The sequence below is a fragment of the Dioscorea cayenensis genome, chromosome 8 (genome assembly GCF_009730915.1).
Source record: "Dioscorea cayenensis subsp. rotundata cultivar TDr96_F1 chromosome 8, TDr96_F1_v2_PseudoChromosome.rev07_lg8_w22 25.fasta, whole genome shotgun sequence".
NCBI classification, from domain to species: domain Eukaryota; kingdom Viridiplantae; phylum Streptophyta; class Magnoliopsida; order Dioscoreales; family Dioscoreaceae; genus Dioscorea; species Dioscorea cayenensis.
Genome location: NC_052478.1, coordinates 15,628,079 through 15,645,389, shown reverse-complemented (window position 1 = coordinate 15,645,389; position 17,311 = coordinate 15,628,079). Strand labels below are relative to the sequence as shown.

General features: G+C 38.7%; 1 pseudogene; it reads left to right on the top strand.

Moving 5' to 3' along the window:
* The first annotated feature begins 10,596 nt into the window (after positions 1–10,596).
* LOC120267327 lies at positions 10,597–13,975 on the top strand (annotated as a pseudogene).
* The last annotated feature ends 3,336 nt before the right edge of the window (positions 13,976–17,311 follow it).

The window sequence follows — 17,311 nt, the reverse complement described above, 5'->3', positions numbered from 1 at the left end:
ATCGACACGACCATCGAGTGGTTTTTTCTATGGATTCATTGCTTTTACATTCTATTCCTTTGATTGTATTTAGCTCCATGGAGAGCTAAATCCCTAGTAGGTACTTGGGTATTTGTGAACCCTAGGATGTATTCGTTTCATTGAATCTCTTTATTATGCTTTCAATTAATTGATGTTTATTGTGAGTTCCAACCTTGAATGCTTGATTGTATGAACATTTCCCCTAGAGTGAAACTAGGGTTGAGAGTTCTAGTTGGTAATCTTGTGAGTGAGTGACACACCACGAGTGTTAGACAAAGCTAGGTTGGAGAGGGTTGAGAGGGTGAGTCGAGATGTACAGGAGCGTCCCCTTTCCCCTCCGACGTGATAGATTCTACCTCCGTTCCTTGAGTTCTTTGCGGCCATAATAGAGTGAATAGTCTAAGGGATGACCCTCCGCTGGGGCTTAGTTGCGAGTGCAACGGAGTGAAGCGTTGAGGTGATCTTAGTATCTAGGGCTTAATCGTGGTTAGGGACCTTCCACCTGGACCAAAGGGTTAGGTCTATAATTAGGAAGAGATTTATCACTTGGAATCCCTAAAGCTCATTGCAACTCTATGCGAGTGCGAGGTGTTGAGATTGTTCGATTTCTCCTCTGGGACATGTATAGAGTTAGGCATAGTTGACCTTAGATTTGGGACTATGTAATTAAGGATTTTCACGACTCACCATTGCATTGATTAGGAAGCATAATAGAGGGGTCTTGCACTTGAAACAATTATCCTAGGCGGAGCATTATCCGGGTACCCCATCTTTATCGATTCCCTTACCCCATTCTTTACTTTTGCTCTCTTACTTGTTGTTTTTATTGTTGAGAATTGAATCATTGTCACACTTATCATCATTGATCTTTCACATAGCTAAGAATCGAATTAAGTATTTTTATTCCCTATTCCTTGTGGATTCGATACCCGCTCATCCGGGATTATTAGTTCGACAAACCCGTGCACTTGCGGGATATACGCAAGGGGCCTTATCAACGAAGTTCTTGCTAATGTTTCACAAGTCGGGACATATGAGTGTGACTGCCTTTGTGCCCTTCCATTATCTGTATTTGCTTGAGTACAATGGAGGTTGGCACACACCCACATGTCTTTGAGCACAACTTTCGTCTTCATGATTGTTCAATTCAAGAAACTTCATCAAAAATCTCGTCCACAATATACTTTTGCTTTCTTTCTTCCGAAATTGTCTCCACAATCCTACATGGACAAAAGAACACAAATACACACGAATAAGCAATGGAATATGATAAAAGTGATGCTCAACGTAAGAAAAGAATACTTCGTATTACTTATACACAAGCACTTTTCAAGCCCCAATGGAGTTTGTCTCATAGTACTTCACTTTATCGTGACCGCAAAGCACTGTTGGAACGTGGAGGTAGGATAAATCACATCGGAAGGGAAAGGGGACGTTCCGCTACCTCTCGACTCATCCTCTCAACCCTCTTCAACCTTGCCTTGTCTAATCCTAATGAAGTGTCACTCATTCATAAAGATTACTAAGATAGATTCTCAACCCCTAGTGTCACTCTAAGGTAAAATCAAATCAACAAGCATTCAAAGTTGAAACTCAATTAAAACATCAATTAAAGAAGTATAATAAGAGTCAATGAAACAAAATCATCCTAGGGTTTACAAGTCCAAGCACTCACTAAGGGTTTAGCTCTCCATGGATCAATACAAAAGCAAATGTGAAATCAAGGATAAGTGCAAGCAATCTATTGAGAAAACCCCATTATAGTCTGTATAGATGGTCTTGTGGAGCCGCCTTGTCTTCTCCAAAGGTTCCCTTATTAAACAGAGGGCACATTTTGCTGAATGATGCTGATGAAAGCTCCCCCAATAGTTCTCCTAAAAAGGAAGTTCATGTCGAATACCATAGAACCGCTCCAAAAACCTAGCATAAGCCTCTCAAAACCCTAGCCACCTCTCCCCAGATGATGGGCTGAAGATAGGAAGAAGATCCCCAAATAAAACTCTCAAAGCGGTATTTATAGGGCTGGAATCGAGCATCCACACGGGCGTGTGCGTGTGGATTTCTAGAACTTCTTTTCCTGCGCGCTATGAATAGTAACTGCTATAGTATTTTTACTGCAGTAAACTTCTGCACTACTTCGCCGGAATGCTCCCGAATTAACTCATTTCATCGTGCCGTATGCATGGGCACACAATCATATGGTAGATCACGTCGCATCTTCAATGAAACCATATTGATGAAACTCTTGATAATGTTGCACAAGTCAGAACATATGAGTGTGACTGTCTTTGTGCCTCTCCACTTGTGTATTCACTTGAACATAATGGAGGTTGGCAAAACCCCACTTCATCAACAATCACGTCCATGATCTACTTTTTCTTCTTTTCTTCCAAATTTGTCTACACAACCCTAAATGCACAAAAGGATAGAAATACACAAGAATGAGCTATAAAATCTGATAAAAATAATGCTCAATGTAGGAAAAGTATACTTCATATTACTTATACTCAAGCACTCATCAAACTCTTCCACACTTAAGCTTTTGCTTGTCCTTAAGCAGAAATACACATGTTAGCATATAAAAAGGAAAATTTAAAGTACTTAGCCTTAGGTTTACCAAAAGCATGCAAATGAGGCATTCTACAAGTAAGGCAAAATTCAAACACTTAATAGGGGAAGTCATTGATCTAGCTAAAAACTTGAATAAAAAGGACAACATTCTGATGAGCATGATATGTTCAATGTTAAAAATTCTCCTAAACTCAAGAATACAACCACTGCAATTAAGGTGAACCGCCATTGGCTATAGGAGCATGAACGATGAATGCATAAGTACAGAACATGTGTAATGTGAACTCCCCCCCTCCTCCTCACACACACATACACTCTTAAGATATACATTGCCCTCATTGTATGCATGCAAGAACAATAAAGAAGTATAACAATTAGGACATATGTGGAGATGGGCAATTGAAATAATACTCCCCTAAACTCCTAGTATACATTTGATGGAGCTAATTTCATTGAGACTTGAGTTTCAATGGGTTGTGGAGCACACATAGCCATGTAAAATGGTACATGACCATACCCATGACAATTCCTCAATTCTCAAGACTCACAAGACCATTTACACATATACGCAAGGGGGTTCAGTAAAGCTCAACAAAAACAAAGTAAAGTCGAGTCTATAAATATATGAAAATGAAATACAACTCGAAACAACTGAAAATAAAAAGATAAACTCAGAAGGAAAATCCTTTTTGAGTGATACAAGTCCAAATAAAATGTAGAAAAAGAATATGAAAAGCATAAAGACAAATAAAGATATAAACACCTCAAGCATCGGTGTCATCTGCTACTGATGCTGGTGGAGATGATACTAGTGCTGCTGTTAATGCTGGAGGTGTCGACAGAGCACAGGGTCGGATAACAATTGGTGAAGTCACGTCTTGCTCGAGTAGCTGCTATAAGGTGTCGATACGAGCTATTACCTCGGCGCGGTATGCGGCTTGTGTCACGTGAACCTCAACCAAATCACTATATAGTAGCCCTACAACACTCTCAAGCCTCTCAAAGAGATTATGGGCTCGAGAAGGAGAAAAGATCCACACTAGAGGTGGTTCCTCTGTTATAGGGGGTTCCTCTATCTCCATCTGCTTTAGCTATGGCTCCGAAATAGGCTGAGACCCCTCGGCTGTGTCACCTTCATCCTCAGCCGTCTCTGCTGGGGGCATGATCATAACATAACACCATCTCTGTATCTGCGAACCATACCCATCAATCTCATTGTCTCTAGGCCGAGGGGAGATGGCACAATTGTCTTCTTGGCCCTTCTGATCGTGTCTATTAGACCCATCCCCATGATGAGTCGAGGGATGTACTAGCCTGAGAAGAGCACTTTATCCCTGGTATACTATCCTTGATGTCGTAGGTACTCAACCGTGATGTGCCCCAGGTGGAGTGGCTCGCTCTGTACCATAGAATACAAATATAATAGCTTCTTACGGCTTAACACTCCTGTACTATCACCACGCCCGGTCACTAATCTGCTAAGAATGACGTGGATATTTCAATAAGCTGGTCAGGAGAGGCATGTTGCCTTGGACACTCCCGGCTCATACTAACCCTGTCCACATAGTGTCCTATATGTACATTATGGAGTCAAACTACTAGGATAGTATATTGGTAGCTGCTCATACTCTTCTGTGTCAATATACGCCTCTTCATAGAGACCCAATCGGACGGAGAACTATGTAACGCTCATGCTATGATATTGTCTGAAGGCTCTAAACTGAATGGCGTCAATGCTATCAAAACTGGAGTATAACCAATTGAGCTCAAAGGATACTAAAACCTCTAAAGTCAACATACGGATCACCAGCTCCCGTATAAACAGTAATCATCTCCAACTACACACAAAGAGGAGCTCCTTGACCTCATTTGCCATCTCATCGCCCAACTGTATCTCCCGTAATGCACTCAAGTCGGGGAAACGAGACTGCCCAAACTTGAGTTTCACCAAACGCTCGAATCTTGCTTGATGTTTTGGTATGGCGAACTCAAGCTGCTTAGGTGACAGCTCTCGAGGGCATTTGTTAGTTGCTTTTTTTTTAATCTAGGAGCCATTCCTGCGAGAATTGAAAAGAAAATGATCAAATCAAACTTGAAAAACCAATTTTGCAGAAATCCACACAGTCGAGTGGAAATTCCACACGCCCATGTGGATCCTCGGGGAGTGAAAACCGCACGGCCAAGTTACAAAAATTCTCCAAATACATCATAAAATCATTCTAAAACCATGCTAAAGTCTATGACCAACCATTTAAACATGAAATCAATGCAACATTGCGAAATAAACCAAAGAAAATAAGATTGGCAAAGAAGAAAGGGCAAAGAGGCTTACCGACAAACTAGGGATCCAAAACTTCTAGAATAGCCGGAAAACAACCCACAAAACCGTTATATAGATGCAAAGAAAGTCGGGAAAGCGAATGGGGGCATTCTTTGAGTGTTTCGGGATTTCAAAATAAAGAGGTGTGAGTGGGTTTTAAAGAAAAGTTGTGGCTCTTGGATAGCTGTACATCCACACGGGCGTGTGGAAATTCTTTACTCCTATGTGACTCCACAGAAGAGCTTCACAGGGACATCCACATGCCCCAATGTGTTCTCAGGATGGCTCCTTTTGCCTCTGAACGCATCCACATGGTCGTGTGGAAATTTCCCATGCCGATGTGCCCGACCCACAGGGGCACCCACATGCCCTTGTGGCTTCTCTATTCTAATAAGAAAATTTCTAAGTGTTCCACACGCCCTTGTGGAAATTCCACACGGGCGTGTGGATGTTCACAGTGGGGACTCACAGGGGCCCTCACATGACCTTGTGTCTTCTCGGGATAGAGAGATTATCTCTGCGGATTTTTACACGAGTGTGTGGAAGTTATCCACGCCTATGTGCCTTTCACATTTCCACAGGGGCATACAGAAGCCCCTATGTCTTCTCAGTATGGAACCTTGGCACTTTGTAGAGATCCACATGCCCGTGTGGAGATTACCCATAGGCATGTAACTGTCACAAAGTCAGTGACAAGGGCATTCACATGCCACTTTGTCTTCTCGGGATGGAGAAGTTGAGCTCTGAACGGAAACACACACTGATAAGTGCTTGTGTGATAAGAATGTGAAGTATTCTTTCCCTATGTTGAGCATTACTTTTATTAGGTTTTAGCGCTAATACTTGTGCATTTGTGTTACTTTCACGCATATAGGGTTGTGAAGCCGAATGTTAAAGAAAGAAGCCAATGTAGATCATGAATGCACTATTTGGAGGAAATCTTGACAAGGATCAAACGCAAAGACATAAGTCGGGTTCAAGATACGAGAATGTGTGCTAACCTCCTTGTCTTCAAGCTAGCACAATGATTTAGAGGGGCACAAAGGCAATCACATTCGAGTATCCCGATTTGTGCATTGATAGCAAGAGCTTCACCAATGAGGCCGTTTATTGAAGAAGCAAAATGATCTACGATGTAAATGTGTGCCCATGTATATTACCTCGATGAAAACATGGATTCAAGAGTGTTTCGGGCCGGTACTGTAGTAGGGTAATGTAGTAAAATACTGTAGCAAGTTAATGTAGCAAGTACTGTTTATAGTCAGCCGAGAAGTTGACTTTCAGAAAATCCACAAGGGCGTGTGGAAATTACCCACGCCCGTGTGAAAAATCCACAGGGGCGCACACAGGGGCATGTGGATGCCCGATTTCAGCCTTTTAAAAGCCGATTTTCAGCCTGATTTCAACATTTTTTTCTCCATTTTTTTCCCAACTTTGAAGAGGGTGGCGGCCAGGGTTTTGAGAGGTATTGGCAAGGGTATTGGAGAGATTCTATGGCTTCGACATTGTGCTCCACTTAGAAGAAGGTTATTGGGGGAGCTTTGTCGGCACTGATCCGGTGAGGTGTGAACTAGGCCGGACAAGGGGACCTTTGGAGGAGACGAGGCCACTCCATAAGACCATCGACATGACTACCAAGAGGTTTTTACTATGGATTAATTGTTTTTACATTCGATTTCATTGTTGATTGTAACTAGCTCCATGGAGAGCTAAACCTCCTAGTGGGTACTTGGATTTGTGAACCCTAGGATGTATTTGTTTCATTAAAACTTTTATTATGCTTTCCTTAATTGATGTTTTAATTGAGTTCCAATCTTGAATGTTTGATTGATTGAATGCTCCCTTAGAGTGACACTAGGATTGAGAGTTCACCTTGGTAACTCTTGTGAGTGGGTGAATCACCATGATAGTTAGACAAAGCTAGATTGGAGAGGGTTGAGAGGGTGAGTCAAGAGGTAGCGGAGCGTCCCCTTTCCCCTTCGACTTGATTTATCCTACCTCCATTTCCTTGAGTTCTTTGCGGTCATAGTAGAGTGAACGGGCTAAGGGATGACCTTCCGTTGGGGCTTAGTTGCAAAGGCAATGGCGTGAAGCGTTGAAATGATTTTAGCACCTAGTTCTTAATTGTGATTAGGGACCTCTCGCCTGGACCAAAGGATTAGGTCTACATCTATGAAGAGAGTTTATCACTTGGAATCCCTAGAACTCCATGCAATTCTATACAAATGCGAGGTGTTGAGATTGTTTGATTTCTCCACCGGGACATTGTATAGAGTTAGTTACGGTTGACCTTAGATTTGGGACCATGTATTGAAGGATTTCTACGACTCATTAATGCATTAATTAAGAGGCATAATAGTTAGTTTTGCACTTGAAACGATTATCGTAGGCGAAACATTATCCAAGTACCCCATTTATATCGATTGCCTTATCTCTCACTTACTTGTGGTTCTCTTTCTTGTTTCTTTTATTCTTGTTTACACTACATCTTATCAACATAATCATTGTTCATTTTCACTTGGTTAAGTAGCAATTTAAGTATTCTTATTCCCTACTCCCTGTAGACAAGATACCCCACTCACCTGGGATTATTATTTCGACAAACCTATGCACTTGCAGGTCACACACAAGGGGCGTTGTCACACACCCGTGTGGAAACTCCACATGGTGGTGTATCTTCTCTGGATGAGTCAGAAGAATTCCACACTGCATAAATACTAAAAATTTAACCAGTGACTTATGAAAACACGCTCTAGCGACGTAAAACTTTGCCAATCTCAATGAAGCACACTAAAATACCAACAATCCATGGTAAAAACACAACAATAGCATGTAAAAAATCAAGACACCAACACTAAGGCTTTTATTCATGCAAACACTAAACTAAAATCTAGAAAAACAATAAAGACTTGGGTTGCCTCCCAAGAAGCGCTTGTTTAACGTCACCAAGCTTGACGTACCTATCCTTACCTTACGGGGATTCATGAAGAACAAATAATTCCTTGTCATTGCTATCTACCTCGCCACCGAAGTATGGATTGAGACGATATCCATTCACCATAAATGTACCCTTCTCCATATGGTTGATGTCAACAATCCCATGAGTTGATACTTGAGTGGCAGTATATGGACCAAACTATCTAGAGTTGAGCTTCCCAAGAAATAATCATGGTGAGAATTGAACAATAGAACCTGATCACCAACTTTGAACTCTTTCGGATTCTTGATATGATTGAAATGCCACTTCTAAATTCTTTCCTTGTAAATCCTCGCATTCTCATATGCTTTCAACCTTGTTGAGATGAAGCATACTTTGTTCCCCCGCTTTCCTCAAGTCAAAATTTATCACCTTGACTACCCAATAGGCTGTTTATATAAAAAAAACATGAAAATGATAATAAATAAATTAAATGTATCTCCTAATTTAAAAAAAATATTCAAAATATCCAAATCTCAAGATCAGCCGAGAGCACAGATCTCGAGGTGGTCTAAAATACTCAAATCTCAAGATCAGCAGAGAGCACCGCTCTCGAGGTGATCCAAAATATTCAAAATATCCAAATCTCAAGACCAGCCGAGAGCACAGATCTCGAGGCGGTCCAAAATACACAAATCTCAAAACTAGCCGAGAGAATAGATCTCAAGGCAGTCTAAAATACACAAATCTTAAGATCAGCTAAGAGCACCGATCTCAAGGCTGTCCAAAATACTCAAAATACACAAATCTCACGATCAGCTGAGAGCACTGATCTCGAGGTGATCCAAAATATCCAAAATACACAAATCTCAAAACTAGCCGAGAGCATAGATCTCAAGGCAGTATAAAATACACAAATCTTAAGATCAGCTAAGAGCACCGATCTCAAGGCGGTCTAAAATACTCAAAATACACTAATCTCAAGATCAGCTGAGAGCACTGATCTCGAGGTGATCCAAAATATCCAAAATACACAAATCTCAAAACTAGCCGAGAGCATAGATCTCAAGGCAGTCTAAAATACACAAATCTTAAGATCAGCTAAGAGCACCGATCTCAAGGCTATCTAAAATACTAAAAATACACAAATCTCACGATCAGCCGAGAGCACTGATCTCGAGGTGATCCAAAATATCCAAAATACACAAATCTCAGGACCAGTCGAAAGCACCGATCTCAAGACGGTCTAAAATACTCATATCTCAGGATCAGCTGAGAGCACCGATCTTGAGGCGGTCCAAAATATTCAAAATACATAAATCTCAAAATCAGCCAAGTGCACAGATCTCGAATCGATCTAAAATAAACAAATTTTTGGATCCGCTGAGAATACATACTCGAGGCGATCTAAAAAAAAAACCAAAATCTCAAGAGCACTGGAGGTGACCTCAATCCCAAAATCAGCCATGAATACAAATCACGAAGTAAAATAAAATAAAATAAATAAATAAATAAATAAAATGATTAAAAAAAATAATAAAATAAAATAATAATAATAAGTCAAATAAAATAAAATTAAAATAAAATAAAATAAATGAAATCAGATAAAAATCTATATTAAGTAAATATAATAAAATCATATCAAATAATAATAATAATAATAATAATAATAATAATAATAATAATAATAATAATAATAATACAATTAGATAAAACATAATAATAAATTAAATTAAATTAATAAAAAAAATAATAACAATAATACAATTCAATTCAAATCAGATAAAAAAATATATATCAGATAAAAAATAATAATAATAATAATAATAAAATAAATAAATAATTAATTAATTAATAGATTAAGTTTGGTAAAAGATATATAAATAATAATAAGATAAAATAATAAAAATAAAAATATATATATAATCAAATCAGGTAATATATTTTATTATATATATATATCAAACTAGATAAAGACAATATATAAAATAACAATAATAATGATGATAATAATAAAAAAAAATTTAAAAAAAAAAAAAATATAATACATATGTAATTTAAAAAAATAATAATAATAATATTGAGAAATATATATGTACGTATATGTAAAAAAAATAATAAATAAATAAATAAATAAAATCAAAATAAAATCATAATTAAATTAAATTAAACTTAATAAAAAAATTCGTGGTGTGTGGTCGTGGTTACCACACGATCAAACCGAACTGCCCCACTATGAGATAACCACCCACGAAGGATGGAGGCTGGAGAGGCTTTAAAAGAAACCGGTCAGAGGACGAAGGAACAAGGAGGACCGAAGAGAGAGGATCGAAGATTGAAGACGAAGGCGAGAAAAGAAAGAAGCAGAAGGAAGAACAAGCAACAGAGAAGAAGAAGGAGAAGGTCTAGTTCATTTCCTCCCCTTTCCAGACTTCTAAATATATATATATATATATACATAAGAAGAAAAACTGCTGTTGTTGCCTTCTGTACGTTGTTGATGCCGTTGCTATTCTTTAGCCTCTGTCGGTAGCTATCGCCTTTTGTTGCTCTCATCTACCAACGTTCTTTCGCCCCCATTGTCACTTGATGTTGTTGCTTTCGCTCGCCATCGATGTAGTCGCTATTGTCACCGTCGCCGATCTTTCGTCGAGTGATGCTCTTTCCTTGAAGTCTCCAAAAAGGGATCCGGACAACAATAGCCGCCGTCGCGTGAAGATAGTGACACCACCCTTTGATGCACGTGAGAAAAAAGTGAGAGCTTGAGATGGAGAAGTCGTTTGATCACGTGTTGAAGCCGGGCTATGAAGGTCGTAGATTGGCATTGATCTCATCGTCGAAGATGGCGAATGAAGAGCGTAGATCGACGATCGGAACTCTATGGGAGTACAAATTCCGATCAAGTATCAATGCAAAAAATGAATAAATAAATAAAAAAATTTATCTTGGAAGATGTAGTCTTTGGATCGCCGCTATTTTAAAAAGAAGAAAGGTCTTTGAGAATAAGTGGTTGCCTCATTGGAATACACCGCAAGGGCAGGAGAAATACATGAATATGAGACTGGTCAACGTCTGTTTCATGGACACCCAGAGGATGCTCATTTGCTCAGCCTACAACATATTATCTTCTAGTGTTGCATGGGAAGAAGTTTAAAGCCTTGCCTGTTGGTTCCTAGTAAAATTGCACAATATAAGCAACTAATGGTGTTGTTGCTGCTTTTGATGAAGTAAGAAAAGCTGAGCTCATGGTTAGTCATGTGTCAAATGGTGGTCATCTAAAAGAAGTAAAAAATGATGATAGCAACCATTACGATGAGCATGAGGAAGATGAAGAAGAAGAGACAATAAAAAAAATATATAAGTTTCGTTAGGTTTCACAATGAAACCCGTATATAATCTTCTGAGCAGCGTGCTGCCACGTATATTGCGAGTCTTGCGAGGGCATTGTTCTATTGCCATGAGAAGCATGTCATTCACATGGATATCAAGCCAAAGAACTTGACTTGATATGGAGGGCCATCGTAAGATTGTAGATCTTAGATAGGCTGTTCACTCAAAGAGGCGTACCATGTGTGGCACCATAGATTACCTTGCACCTGAAATGATAAAAAACCAAAGAACATGACCATACTGTTAATAACTGGATATTAGGTGTTCTTTGCTACAAGCTTCTTTATGATGTTCCATCATTTGAAGAGCCTGACCAAAATGACATCTTCAGGAAGATCATGAAGGTAGATCTGAATTTCCCATCAACGCCTCGTGTGTTTCCAGAAGCAAAGGATTTGATCACGAAACTTCTTCTAAAGGATTCATCCAAGCGACTCTCCTTGAAGAAGATCCTGGAGCATCCCTGGATTGTAAAAATAATAATAAAATAAAAAATAAAAAAAATACAGATTTGGAATTAGCATGTAACAAGGAATTTCAAACGCCACTTAAAATGCTATAATATACTAATGCTAGTTATGCACATCCTTCAAAAAAAATAAAATAAAATAAAAAATAAAAAAATAAAATATATAAAATATATAAATAATAATAATAATAATGATAAAATATATATCCAAAGACCCTTATTTGAAGAAAGAAATGCAACCCAATATTGTATATAATGATGTATAGGGGGATCCACCATTTAAAAGATTGAAGATGCATGTGGAAATGAGCAAATGATTAGTACGGGTTTCCAGGCACTTCATAAGAGCATATATATATATATATATATAATATATTTACGTGGCTCATGCATGGGATACATGAATCAAGTCATGCACTTTTCATTTGTGCATTTGTTGTGTATATATATATATATAAATTCAAAAGGTCATGGCCCACCACAAAAGAGAGGCACATGGGAATATAGGCATTTTGCAAAAGCTTAACAAAGCAATGGATGATGCTTATTCAGTAACACAATAACAAGTAAGAAAAGGGTTCTCTGGCCTCCAAGCTTGGATATTAATTTGATGCAAAGTAACTTATAGGCCATGAACATTGTGGTTGATCAATGATAACTTGTTTTGCACCTTGGTTATCTGTCACGGAAAGTTAAAACCTGTGCAAATATGTTAAGCTGAATTTTTGGTAAGCTTTGTAGAGTAATCTTAATAAGGACCGACGTTGAGAGATCTGAACACTTGTTTTGGTGTCAACCGTGTGCTGAAAGTGAAACATTTCTTTTAAGCATGCAAACAATCATGCTGAAAATCCAAACCTGGCATTATCAACTGGTCTTTTGTTTGAAGCATTGGTGAACTTCCACAAGGCCAAGTTCAAGGGAAGCTTTATGTAATTTGTAAAGAATGATATTTATGTTACAATGTGATGACTTATAGAAGCTGCTAGCCTATTATGCCATATAAGGATAAGTGGGCCCTACCCAAATGCATGAGAGTTTGCAAAGAACACTTGTAAATTTTATCAAGTGGGGTCTCCATTGATGTGATAAAGGTTGTATTTGATGGACGTAGTGGACCATTAACCATTATAAAAAAAGATAATTGCTGATGTGGAGATTTCAGGTGGAGCCCGCATATTTTTTTTTTTTTTATTACATGGAAATATCCTATTCTACATCAAAAATGGCAATTTATTTAATGGGAAATTCATGTCTGACCACTTGTTTGGTTAAAAAACTTCAAACTAGCAAAAGATGATTTGAAGAATCTTGATTGTGAAGTACCGACAAGAATGATTCGAAGCAATGGCACAAAAAAAAAATGCTTATCTCGAGATAGCGGCAATTTCTAAAATAAATATAAATTTAAAGACAACAATGATATCTATACTTTAAGGTGACAACAAGACATACAACGTGGCGACAAGGCACAGGCAGCGGCAAGCGGCAAAGAAATATATATATATATATATATATATAATGAATAACAAAATTTATAATTCACATATTTTCTCGCCTTTTACTTGTACTTGAGCCCTTAATCGGAGGTTCCTAAGATCTCAGTCTGGGGTAATTAATAATGGAGGCTTGCCTTTATTAGGAATGGAAGAGCCCACAAAGATAAATAAATAAATAAAATAAAATAACATTTGTGATTAGATATATCGTCTGGTGTCTCATCATCGAGACGATGCCAGGGCGCCTATTTTCGAGTCCACAAATTCTGGCACGCCCGGTGGGATTGTTTTAATTCCTCCTCCCATCTTTGAGGCTCAAGTACAAGTGAAGGCATTACTTTTTATAACTCATATATAAGAAAGTTAATATTATTGATATTTTTATTGCAGGTGAAATGGCGCTTAAGAGTTCAATTGCATCCGGAAGCCCGAAGCTCACTATTTTCCTCGGAGAAGGATCGGAATTCCAACTACCAAACTGTGTTTTCAACACTGGAGCTGCTGGAGCTGAAATGAGGTTCGGCACAATCTCCGAATCTGTACAGTTCGTGAAGAGAACATCATATCCTGAGAAAAACCTGACGGTCCCACGTTTGCCATCTAGGGGTCGTCGCCCAAATGTCATTGTTCCTGCATTTGAGAAGAATATTACTGATGAAAAACCAAGAACCTCCGTCTTTCGGAGGCTATCATGTCCAAAAAAAGATAGTTTTACGCATATGATGAAGATGGCGAACCCACTTTCATCTTATCGCCAAAGGGAAGGAAAGTGGGATTTTCCAATCTGAAGAAGCTAAGCCAAGGAAAAGTGTGTTTTCAACGCTGACACCCAAGTGAGTGAAAACCCCAAATCACAAATTAAATTTTGTGACATTCCAAAAACCGGAAGGATAATCGAATGGGTTCCTTCAAAAACCTCATTTGGAACACTTAATATGGTGAAGAAAAAAATGCAACCACCCATGAGCTGCGTTACCCGACCATATGACGGGAAAGGCGGTGAGACCCCCAAAAATCTTATAAAAACTTCTTTTCGGCAAAAAAATCTCTATAAGATATATGCGAGAATCAAAGAAATTGCAATCGAGACAAATTGAAGCCAAGGGAATTTTTATCAAAAGAAGAAGCGAGTTAGTCTTGAAAAGCACGTAAAAAGCTATTTTTGATCGAATCAGCTTTACAAAATGATCACGTTTCACAACTCCAGGCTTCACAGGGTTAAGCTTCGGTTTCTTACTCAAAGTTTGACCGAAAGAAGAGGAGTGAAGATGAATATATGTCTGATGGTGATATTGAAATACACACCGTCCAATTGATTACCGAAGCTCGAGGAGATCCAACAGCTGAACAACAACAACCCGGACCAGTCAAAAGATCACGTAGACGGGCACCGGATTCTCAAAGTATGGTTAGAGAGGAAGGTTCAAGCCATGTTCCACATGATACACCGAAAGATTATAAGGGGGCAGACCCTCCAAATGAAGATGATGAAGATGAACCAGTTTTTGGTTTAGACCAGGACAACATTATGAAGAAATTCCAAGAAATGGAAAACAGGGAAGCAGAATACAAGAAGATGAATGAAAATATGATGGTGTTAATGGATACAGTGTTCCAGATGCAAAAGCAGATGGTATCCTTAATGGCAAATGGGCCTGAACAGGTACAGAGGCCAAATAATCCAATCCTTCAACCAAAAGAGACTGCTCAAGCAATGGGGCCAGGAGGAGCAACAAGTACCCCAATCTAAGAACATTCAGTTGTAATGACTCAAGAGGAGATACAACAGATGGTGGCTACTGAACTCAAACATGCCAAAAATAGCGAGATAAGAGTTGATAGTGACAAACTTATCTCGGCTATCATGATTTAGTACCTTATCCCAAAGGATACAATGTGCCTAAATTCAAACAATTCAATGGGATTGGTAATCCTGATCAACACTTGGCCCACTTTGTGACGCCATGTGGAGACACAAGTGCAAAACCATCACTTCTCCTCAGACAATTTTCTGCCAGTCTCACAGGAGTTGCATTTGAGTGGTATGCAAGTTTGCAACCTGATTCGATTCAAAATTGGCAACAGCTAAAAGATGCGTTTCGGGTACGGTTTGGAGGTGTCACTGATAAGATTACAATAGCTGATCTTGCGGCCACTGGCCAAAACAAAGATGAGAAAGTAGTTGATTACATTATGAGATGGAGAAACCTGAGTGTTAAATGTGAACAACCTCTGGACCAACCTCAAGCAGTTGGATTGTTACTCGGGAACATTGATAGCTGGATGACACCTTTCTTAAGTACATCTGGCATCACAACATTTCAAGAGTTAATCTCACAAGCCAAGAAATTAGAAAGGACTAGCACAAGGGTGTTGTCTAATTTCCAAACTTCCAGAAATGATAAACCTAAACAAACAGAAGGTGTAAAGTACATTGCTACAACCTTCAATGTTGATAAAGGAAAAAGCACTATAGAATCATGTAAACCAGAACAAGCTAAGTCACTCAGCTTAGGTTCTCCTGGAACTGAACCAAGACCCATTCCTTCTTTGAAAGATAGAATGAACAAAAAGTACTCTTTTCGAAGAGATAAAGTGCTAAAATTTTTAAAGATGCCATGAATGGAGGTCTACAACTGCCTGAGTGCAAAAGACCAGAAGAACAGAGCAAGAAAGATCATCCTAATTATTGTCCATACCACAGAGTGTTGGGGCATACAATTGAAGACTGCTATGTTTTTAAAGATTGGCTTGAACGCCAATATCAAGAAGGGAAGATCACACTCTCCAAGAGTGTTCTCATGGAACAGCCTGCTGAACATGTCCATTATGTGACTACCCCAGACTATGAGGGATTATCCCAAGGGGAAATCACAGTGGTGGGTAATAAAATAATACTCCCGTCTGTATTTGATGGTAAACCTCCTTCTGTTCCAGAAGAATTGTGGGAGGTATTCATATCCAAAAAGTCGAAGAAAATGTTGAAGAAGTTGGCTGAGCTTCCAGGGATCAAGTGGAGAAATGTTGAGAAACCTCCTGAGGGACTTCCAGTAAAGCAAACCAAGAAGAAAAATAAGAAGAAAAGGCAAAAACGCGGGCACTCAAAACACAAGAAATCCATCATAGAACAATATATTGAATCACTTGAAGAATATGAACAGAAGGAAAGGGTGTTGATCACTCTTAAAGAGTATTTCGCTGAGGAAGTGAAAGAGCTACTTGAGGAATTAGATGAAGAAAATGATGAAACGATGCAAGTGGAAACTTGTAGGGCTATTTCTGCAGGTGAATACCCCATATATAACCAAAATGATGATGGTGATAGTTTTTCTGAGTCAGAAGAACTGTATGATTGCCATGGTCGGCCTTATATTAACAAGAAGCAGAAAAAGAAGATGGCATTCAGAGAAAGAGTAAAGAAGGCAAATGCCAAACTCTTAGAGCCACACCATTCAGAAAAGTCAAAGAATCAATACTATACTCCAAAGACACCAAAATATAAAATCTTGAGAAAAGTGATGCCTGCTAAAGAAATTCCTTCTTTCATACGAAGAGTGACAGAGGAATCAGCTGATAGGCTAATGCAACTGCGTATTGCTGATAATAAATGGGATGAATCTGGGATATATCCTCCAGAGTCGACAAGCGATAATGTTGATTCAAAAATTATGAAGCCGACGTTCTCAATAGAAAATGCTAAGGGTAAATCCATTCCTTCAATCATTGAAATCAGAAAAAACAAAAGAAGAGAGATTTTTAATCGAGCCATGGAAGAAGGGCTAGATTTACCTAAGCCCAAAAGGTCATGCTTGATGTATTTGGACAGCTACCCAAATTATTGTCCATATCATAGAGTTATGGGACACACTATTGAAGATTGTCGAAATTTTCAAGAATGGCTACAAAAGCAAGTTTCCTTGGGAAATTTGAAGTTAACTGATGATTATTTCGAAGTGAGAGGTGTTTGTTGTGCCATAACATGTTTGGAAGGTACTGATGATGAGCTGAACTTTCCAGATTAAGAGGATGAAGTATCCTGCCATGTACATCAAATGTAACTTAGAACTGGCAAGTTACTCCAATCAAGACAAGCTTCTAGCTCCAATGATAAAAATAAAGAGAAG